This window comes from Tympanuchus pallidicinctus, unplaced genomic scaffold (assembly GCF_026119805.1).
Source record: "Tympanuchus pallidicinctus isolate F22 unplaced genomic scaffold, pur_lepc_1.0 scaffold9, whole genome shotgun sequence".
Lineage (NCBI taxonomy): Eukaryota > Metazoa > Chordata > Aves > Galliformes > Phasianidae > Tympanuchus > Tympanuchus pallidicinctus.
Genome location: NW_026294813.1, coordinates 3242586 through 3251948, shown reverse-complemented (window position 1 = coordinate 3251948; position 9363 = coordinate 3242586). Strand labels below are relative to the sequence as shown.

General features: G+C 40.6%; 2 long non-coding RNA genes across 3 annotated transcripts; one reads left to right on the top strand and one right to left on the bottom strand.

Moving 5' to 3' along the window:
- Positions 1 to 2266: 2266 nt before the first annotated feature.
- Positions 2267 to 7721, bottom strand: LOC128074545 (uncharacterized). Of its 2 annotated transcripts, none has more exons than XR_008203228.1 (3): positions 7320 to 7721; positions 6517 to 6686; positions 2267 to 3709 (listed from the first exon to the last, which is right to left on the bottom strand). It is a non-coding gene; the product is annotated as an uncharacterized LOC128074545 (long non-coding RNA). The 2 variants fall into 2 exon arrangements; XR_008203229.1 differs by lacking the exon at positions 7320 to 7721 and having other exon boundaries at positions 2267 to 3000; positions 3603 to 3709; positions 6517 to 7302.
- A 101-nt stretch (positions 7722 to 7822) lies between these two features.
- On the top strand, positions 7823 to 9014 carry LOC128074543 (uncharacterized). The gene is made up of 2 exons (XR_008203226.1): positions 7823 to 7925; positions 8766 to 9014. It is a non-coding gene; the product is annotated as an uncharacterized LOC128074543 (long non-coding RNA).
- Positions 9015 to 9363: the final 349 nt, after the last annotated feature.

Sequence of the window (9363 nt, the reverse complement as noted above, 5' to 3'; positions counted from 1 at the left end):
AAACAAAAAAAACCTTTTTATTGCTAAGAAATCGAAAGATTACATTTCTAGTTAATTACAAGTTTCAGGGCACAATCTGTGAACTGAAGTATGAACTCTGCTTAATGTGCTTCTGATTGTTTTGTAGCCATTCAGGGATTATTTACATCAATAGACAAGTTATAATGAAAGAAGATGAGATTCAAGTATTCTCAAAAACTTTCAAGGAGCTTATTTGATCCAACTATTACGGTTCAACAGGTTTGTACATTATATGCTATAGTTTTGCATTCTAACATGAATTAGGTGTAAGACTATCCAGAGGTAAGAAGATGTTGGTTTGTGGCTGTTCACAAATCACAAATGTTTGAGCTGATTCTAGCAGTGACCTTCTGCAATCCTGTAAGACTAACTTCTCCAAACCTCTTTTTTCCTTTTTTTTTAATTCAAAAAAGTAAACCAAAACCACTGTGTTTTCTCACAATGCCTGAAACTTAATCAGTAGTAATGAGTTCCCTTATAATCTTTTTATTAAGACTACATCAAGAAATTAGGAAAAAAAAAAAAAAAAAGAAACTATTCAAAGCAAATGGAGTAACAGCTGAAGAAATCCACAAGCTTGAAGAAAATGCTTGACATTTATTTTTAGCTCATTGCATCCACTATTGCAACCGTCTATAAATCTAGATAGTTTCATCCACAGACTACATTATCTGGCAATAAATAAGTTCTTACACAAATTATTGCATGAGCAGTTTTCTGCATAGATTTAAATGTGACACAACTCTTCCAGAGCAGCCAGTGTGTATGAAGTTCAGCTAACAGTAAGTCCCTACCACTCAAAGCTACCCTTACCTATCAAAGCTTTAACAGTGTATTTACAGGGCAGTGAGCACAGGTGCAGATATCCCACCTGAAAATAGGTATCTGCACATACAAACAGATCTAGTTGGCATTTGCTAAGAGATCAGTGAGGCTACAAGACACTTTGGTATAATGAAGCATTACTTTATAGTGCAAGGGTCTGCATAAATCATTTAACTGATTGTGCAATGCCTCACCTTCAGCTGTTACAAGTTTTATATTGTGCCCAAGTACCTTTTAGTAATTGAATGTAAGTGAGGTAATTTTCAGGTATTTTCATCCATGAATGACTGCGTATTGCCCTTATTTCCCTAGACTAACCTTGTGCCTCCTTATGAAAATACCGAGTGACCCTCGTGGGTCCTGTCTGACTCAACATATTCTGTGATGCACAACTACCTGTTGTTTTAGCCTGATGTTTCCACTGAATGTCTACACACAGCATTTTTATTTCTCATTTTCGAATGCCTGTCCACAGATACAGCGTTTGACTTGCAGAGGTGAGAAAGACAACTGGGATTCGCTGTGAAGAGGGCTGGGGGAGGGACCGGGACTAACCTTTGCTCTTGTTTTGCCCCAGATTTTCGGCTTTGCACATGAATGGATACTCTTCTATTGAGATCTTTCTTTAGGGGGATGAAACAAATTAATGGGAAAAGAATACCCGTGTATTCACTTTGTGTGCCATCTCCGCCAAGTTTTTTTTTTGTTCTGAGACTCCATGGAAAAAATAAGAACCGCGGAAGCTTGAAATGTCTCACGCACAACTTTCAGAGCAGGCAGGGCATCCCAGCATTCCTCACGCTCAGTTCCACAGTGGAACTACAGACCAATCCGTTATCAGCTACCAAAGTTTCTTACCAAGGATGCAGTGTAAAATAAGTTACTACAATGCTTCTGAAGTCCATCTGTCTTTCAGAAAATAAAACATTTTCTTCTTCATTGTTTAATAGCTGCTCTCTAACAAAAGATAGAGGTTCGGTTTTTATTGTTTTTGTTGTTGTTTCATTATTCATTCAGTAATTTGGGAAAATAAATCTTATCTGCAGAAAAGAATGTTTTTCCATCTTGAAAACAGAAATCTGAGTGACAAAATGCCCCTATTGCCCACAGGATACAATTACATGATATGACTTTTTCTTTAAGAACTTTATTATGTCTGCAGGGCTAAACATTGCATGTCCAAGTAATCGATGGGTGGACTTGCTGCTAACTAAGTGTCTTCTACCCCCTTGCTGACATGCAGGCCTTCAGACATTTAGGCTACTGAATCTTAAAGTACTTTCAGGGGATACAATGACAACGTGATCAGCAGTAAGGAAAGTGTCCTTCATTCACTGACAACAAACCACCATCAGCAGTGGGATTAATAATATTTCAGGGCTATCCTACGTTGGAAACCACCCCGATCTTTTTCAAAAAAAAAAAAAAGGAAATTCTCTCTCCAACCTCTGAGATGTATTAAGAATATAAAGGGTATAGAATTCAATGGGCATCTCCTCTTAGTTTATCAACTATGTTTTTACAAAGGAGAAACATGAATGACTGTATATAAACTGGCATGGTCACACAAGTTAGTAGCTTAAATTCATGTTAAAAAGAGACAAAACAAACTATTTTATTCAAATCTATATATTTAAATGTATATTTGTATCATATACATCAAACCAGTATGTAAGTGTTAAACATAGAAAGGACATACACAAGTAGCAGGAAGGTGAACAGATCTACCATGTAAATTAATTCTTTGCAATTCCCAGAAAGTAATATTTTCCTATTACAAAAACAACTTGATCTTGTCTTGTGGCTAGAGTTCTGCATTTAGACTCAGATCCCCAGCTTTCCACATTTTTGTTTTTCAATAAGCATTATCTGAAGCATTCAGATGGCTTGATAATAATACAATACAAGCACTTCAGTTTTACGATTAAGAAGTTCTTAATACTCGTGACTGCACTTCACTTGACAGGCTAAGCATAAAGCACAGTGGCAGGTGAAGATCTGGGTCTTTGGGCTGTGAGAGTGAGCTGAGACTGGAAAAGGACTCCCCTTTTGCTGGTTGTCTGGTTTACATTCAGCCTTTTGGACGGATGTACTGGCCCTCACAGCAAGTAGTTCTGCTTTTGATGTTGAATAAAAGTAGTCTAGATTAAACAACTGTTTTTTTGAAAAACACAATCAAACTTAACTTATACTAATTAACTGCATAATTACAAGCTAATTTGCATGGTTAACAAACAATGCCTTTTGTCCTTTGGGGCAAAAAATAATTCCCCCTTTTAAATAGTTTATTTTGGGTTTACTTCTTATCCATCTTTCTTCCTGCTATTTTACCAAAATAAACATATTTAATTGTTTCTTATTAATACTGGTAACAAGATCAGAATCTCCCTACACATATGATGGCTTTGTCAGAGTGGTAATTTGTATTTCCTAACCTTGTACTTGGTCATCAGGCAATCGTCCTATGTCAGGCAGCATAATGCTTCAAACCTCTGAGCTATGGAGTCCTAGCTCAGCCAGCTGGAAGCAGAATAGGTTTCCCCTTACCCATTGCCAATGTGCTGGACTCAACTAATTCCCTGAAGAAAAATGACTATATGCTTGGCACACAGCGGCTACTAAATTTAAACTCCTCCCACCCCTATATACTAAGCTTTCTTTCACTTACAGTGCTAAAAGGAAGTTTCAGGGAGATGGAAAAAGTGGCAGATGCAGCCAACCTGACATGCCATCTTCAATCATTTTGGCTTCATTACCTGCACCACTCCACATCCGATTGCACTGCTTCAATTCTCTCACAAATTGCTGTCATCTGTAATAACATGTGTGTCTAACCAGCAAATCTGACCTGAAAGCAGATTTTCTAAAAAGGAATGGAAGAAGAAAATAGTTGGAATACTCACTTTTACTACATGAAAAACAGTTTTAATTAGAGTTCTCAGCTGTTCCTGGGACCTCTACAGGTTTATCCAACATCATATGGAAGAATCATTTTATCTCCCTCTTGTGATAGTTTAAAATAAGGGTCACTGAGCTGAACAAATCCTCACTCTGTGACTTGGCAAACAGTAATTTAACCCACACATCCTGAGTTTTCCAGTGTTCCTTTGTTCTACAGAAATCTTCACTGAAGAACTAGTACCTTTACCTCAGATGAGAACGTGATGAATTAGCCATGTATGGTGTAAACCTGGTGGATAGTAGATGGATGAACATATACAAACAACTCTGTTTTAAGAGATGGTAATAAAATTCAATTAAAAGCATGATTCTCTGATTCTGTAAAAAATGAAATCAGGTTAGTTTTGTTCGGTTTCAATAAAAATAGGATTCTCTTCTTTGTTTTTATTCATCTAATTTTGAAACATTGTAACTGTCTCCAGTTTCCAGGATTCCTACAAAGCTTTTCTATGAGAAGGCAAGACAGAATGACCCGTTAAAACCTTTTACAGCCATTCTTTGTATTTATACTAACATTGCGATGAACGTACACTAACTTGACAGAAGAAGAAAATGGTATGTTACATGTTAAGAATCCTTATGCACATCCCTTAAATTAAATAGAAATTAGAGATCAGCAAGTTTGCAGGTGATGCCGAGGTGTGTGGTGCAGTCAACGTGCTTGAGGAATGTGATGCCATCCATAAAGACCTGGATAGGTGTGATATGTGGGCACGGGAGAACCTCATGAGGTTCACCAAATCCAAGTTCATGGTCTTGTGCTTGGGTCATGGCAACTCCTGCTATCAGTACAAGCTAGGGAATGAAAGGGTGGAACATAGGCTTGACAAAAAGGACTTGGGGGTACTGGTGGATGGCAAGCTGGACCCCCAAGTGCACTCGTAGCCCAGAAAGTCAACCAGATCCCAGGCTGCACCATAAAAAGCGTGGCCAGCAGGTCAAGGGAGGTAATCCTGCCCCTCTATGCTGCGCTGTGAGACCTCAATTGGAATACTGCATCCAGATGTAGAGTCCTCAGTACAGAACAGACACTGACTTGCTGGAGTGGGTCCAGAGGAGGGCTACAGAAATGATCCAAGGGATGGAACATTTGTCCTATGAGAACAGGCTGAGAGCTGGGGCTGCTCAGTCTGGAGAATGCTCCAGGTAGACCTGAGAGCTGCCTTTCAGTATCTGAAGGGGGGGCTGTAAGAAGGAATGGAACAGACTCTTTAGCATGGTCTGTGATGATATAGCAGAGGGAAATGGTTTCAAACTAAAAGAGGGGAGAATTAGAGTGGACATAAGGGTGGTGGGACACTGGAACAGCTTACCCAGAGAGGTGGTGGATGCCCCATGCCTGGAGACAGTCATGATCAGACTGGATGGGGCTCTGAGCAGGATGCCTAGGTGTTCCTGCTTATTGCAAGGAAGTTGGACTAGATGGCCTTTAAAGGTCCCTTCCAACCCAAAAGATTCTATAATTCTATGACTTTTCTGCTTAGACCAAAAACTTAGGGATTTGTGTGTTTGTGTGATACATTCTTATGCTGTATTGTCTAAATATTATGAAGCAATAGAGCCAGTATTACAGTTCTTCTTATATAAAAGTAATGGCGTTGTAGAAAATAGTCTTTATCTGTGGCAAGTGCTTTTCAGGTTGCACAATCTCTGCTGCTGTTCTGTTCCTTTCCAATACACTATTTGGTTTTGTGGCCTTAAAGAAGCTTCAAAATTGCAGAAATTGTTTGTAGAAAACAAAGCAAACAAAACTAAAAACCAAACATAAAACAACAAGCAAACCAACAAACACAACAAAAACTAGAGGCCTTATATCCACAACTGATCATTCTGCTACAAAGGTGCACAATTTTCACCTCATTTCTTTGAGACTTCAGGAGTAACAATAGCAGAACTGTTTGTTTTTTTTTGAAAAGTCTTTCTGTTTTATACTGAGATGAACATAGAATCTTCTATTTAACTGCAGAGCCAGACCACTTGGCTGAGGTGTGAGAGATGCAGTTTCATGACTGTACTTCAAATAAGTGAATATTATTTAAAGTGACTAGATTTAATCTAACAGAAAACCGAGGAGAGAACTATGCTAAAGTGCTAAATGGTTTTGTTGTTCTGGCATTCAGTAACATATTCTGCACCAATGTTTTACTCATCCTTTCTTTGAGTCTTCATTAGTAGGTTATTTTGGGATGGGTTTCTTTTTGTTGGGACTTTTTTTTTTTTTTTTTCTGGCCTTTGTACGATGAAGAAAGCTTTCCATAAAAAGTAATGACAAGCATAGTCTATAGACTGGATTTTAACTTCCATATAACTGAAAAAAAATCCCTTATTGCTTCCATCTATAATAGAGGATAGCTATTTCAGGGAAAAAAAGTCAATGAAATGGTGCACCTTTCACCAAAAGATTTCCAACTATTCCATCACTACATATACAGAAACTTGTTTTAAATTCAACTTTTTGAAAAGTTGCTATTTTCCATAGTTTTCTTATTCTTCATAAAGCTCAAGAGAGGCAGTACAATTTGGACAGTGTTCCTGTAAATCGATCTGCCAGGACTGAGGAATGTCAGCAATCAGCAAGCAGAGTATAAAAACCTTTGTAAAGAAAAGATGCTCCCTTCGAACTCTTAACCAGTAATCATTTTTATTAATTTATTTTTAAAATAAGGACAGATAACAGTAATAAATAAAGAGCAAATAGAAGTGTAGTACCTAGCACATGCTTGATCCTCGGACCAGTCTTCTCAGTACAAAAAGTGTACTAGGAGCTCTATAGTATGGTCCAACTTTTGGCTTACCTGGGCCATACGGTGTGAAGAGGAACAAACTAGAGCCACATAGGTTGCTCCAAAACTAATGCCTCCTATTTATTTCCACGGAAACTGAAACAAATAGAAAGAGCTTAACAGCACAGTTTGATAAATTCTCAGCTACAAAACACTCTTTCAACACAGTCACCACCACATGCTGCACATTTTTGCCAGCAATGAACAAAAGCCTGCATGCTGCACTTGTAAAAATCTGCACCAGTGGAGATGGCCACTGTTGGCACTGTTGAAAAGCACCGCCCACCCCTCACTGTGCCCACATCCACTGTTTGGCCTCTATCAACATTCGTAAGTGTCGGTGAATGTCAGTGGGTGCCATTTTTTCTGCATGGAAGAACTCAGTTACACACATCTATTCCATGTGCACTTCCGTGTCAGACACCATTCCGTCAGAGCGCCCGTCTGCTGCCATCTGTCACATGGCAACAACATGGGATGGGATATTGGTGGGAAGGTTCAACCTCTACTGCCCTACCACCAGCATCTGACTGACAGCGTGGGCCAACATAATAAAATAGGTGTTATCTTCCAAGCAGCCCTCATAAAAATATATATTTAATGTACACAAAGTAACACCTACTTACTTCATTATTTATATTTTTACTTTTTAATGAGAACATATTTCAAGAAGCAACAAAGCCATGAAACTAGTGGGACGTGACCGTTCTTGTGCAACGAACGGCTCACCCTGGTGCCACGGCAATGGCCGCAGTTCTTAGTGAGCTCTCAGGGCGTTCCTCGGAGATTTGTAATGAAGTTTCACTCTTCCCGTGCTTCATCCCGAAAACAGTTGTTCCCAAACGCAGGTGCCGCCAAAACGCGGTGAGACGAACGCGGCGTGACGGCGAAGCGGGGCCGTTTCTCTGCTACAGAGGGCTTACAGAAGTCACGTTTTTACTGCACCGCCGTGCCTTCCGCCTGAAAGCTCACGTGCTTATGTACACTGAGAATCGATTCGCAAACAAACCAAGGAACCGATGACTTTTTCGGCAACCTTGAAAGGCATCCTCAAATTCCCGCATCAAAACGGAACCAGCGGCCGCGTCGTCTTCGTTGCGCGGTCAGCCAACGCAGCGCAGCGCAAGCGCGCGCCCCGCGCCGGGAGCGGCGCTGCGTGAAGGGACGGCCGAGGGGTGGCTGCGCGCGCGGGGCCGGGCGGGGCGGCTGGGCGGGCGGAGGCGCCGCCATGATGGCGCGGGGCGGGTGCGGCTGCGGGTGGGCGTGCGTGGCCTGAGTCTCTGTACCAGATGTGCTAAAATACCTGGTAGCGTAGGCCAAAAGGTAGTAACTAAGGTAAGCGCCCGTCGTCAGTGTACAGCTTGCTTCTAAAATGCCTCCGTCAGCCTCTTTAAGCAACAAGCTGCTTGTTTTTGAGATTGTGATGCCTTTTTGTACTTTCCCAGTTCTGTGCATGGCAGAATTGTTTTACGGTGTAATGGGTTATTCATATCAGTACTGATGTGAATACTGATAATCCCATGTTTCTAGGAAAGAGTTTGGAAAACTCTAAAAGAGAGGAACATGTCTTGAACTGAATTATTTTTTCATTAATTTGAGTGTCCTGCTAATAAAGCAGCTGAAACTGCATCTTATGATCTTAATGAGAAAGGGGCCATTTTTTCCCCCTTGTCTTCCTCTGGACACTTCCATAAGAAAAAGGCAGTGTGTGGCTCAGTATTGCCTCAGAAAACAAATGGAAATATTTTTTGAATGTATGAGCTTTGAAGAGAAAATCTTCAAAGAAGGTTGTGTCACAATGAAAGTGTCTGGATGGAGGCTCAGCGCCAAAGATAGGTCTGTTTTCAGTTACAGCAGGGCTAGGGAACACTGTAAAGAATACTGGTTGACCTAGAAGGTAACAAAGTAAAGTACAGATTTTGGAATGGGAGAAATGGGAAAATAAAAGAAATAGAGATCATAAAAGAGAAAATACAGAACAAAATATAGAGAAAGAAATGTGTGGAGGAGAGTAGAAGGAAGAAATAGGCACAAAATCTCATAAGAAAACCAATTGTAGGATCTTTTTAATGGTATGAATTAATCATACGAGTGTAGTAGAAGCAAGAAAAACACACAGAATGTCACATTTTTCCAAAAGAAAACGGTAACTTTTAGTATTTACTCTTTCTACAGTGTACTGATTGAGATTTTAATATCACAGAATCACAGAATCAGAGAACTGTAGGGTTGCAAGGGACAGCTGGAGATCATCAGGTCCAACCCTCTGCGAAAGCAGTTCCCCGCAGTGGATTGCACAGGAAGGCATTCAGGTGTATACTGGATATCTACGGGGAAGGAGACTCCACAAGCTCTCTAACCAGCATCTTCCAGTGCTCTGTCACCTTCAAAATAAAGGCGTTTTTTTTTCATGTCTATACACAACTTTGTGTGTTCCAGTTTGTGCTCATTCCCCTTTTCCTGTCACTGGGCATTGTTGAAAAGAGCCTGGGCTTATCCGCTGACACCCACCCTTTATTAGCATTGAGGAAGATCTTCCCCCCCCCCAGTCTTCTCTAGGATGAACAGTCCCAGTCTTTCCCAGGAGGAAGATGCTTTATCTTTTTGGCTCTCCGCTGGACTCTTAGATGATCCCTGCATTTTTTGAAGTTGGGAGCCCAGAACTGGACACATCATTCTGAATGCAGCCTCACCAGGGCAGAGTCGAGGGGGAGGATCACTTCCCTCAACCTCTCGGCCACACTCTTCCTAATGCACCCAGGATGCCATTGGC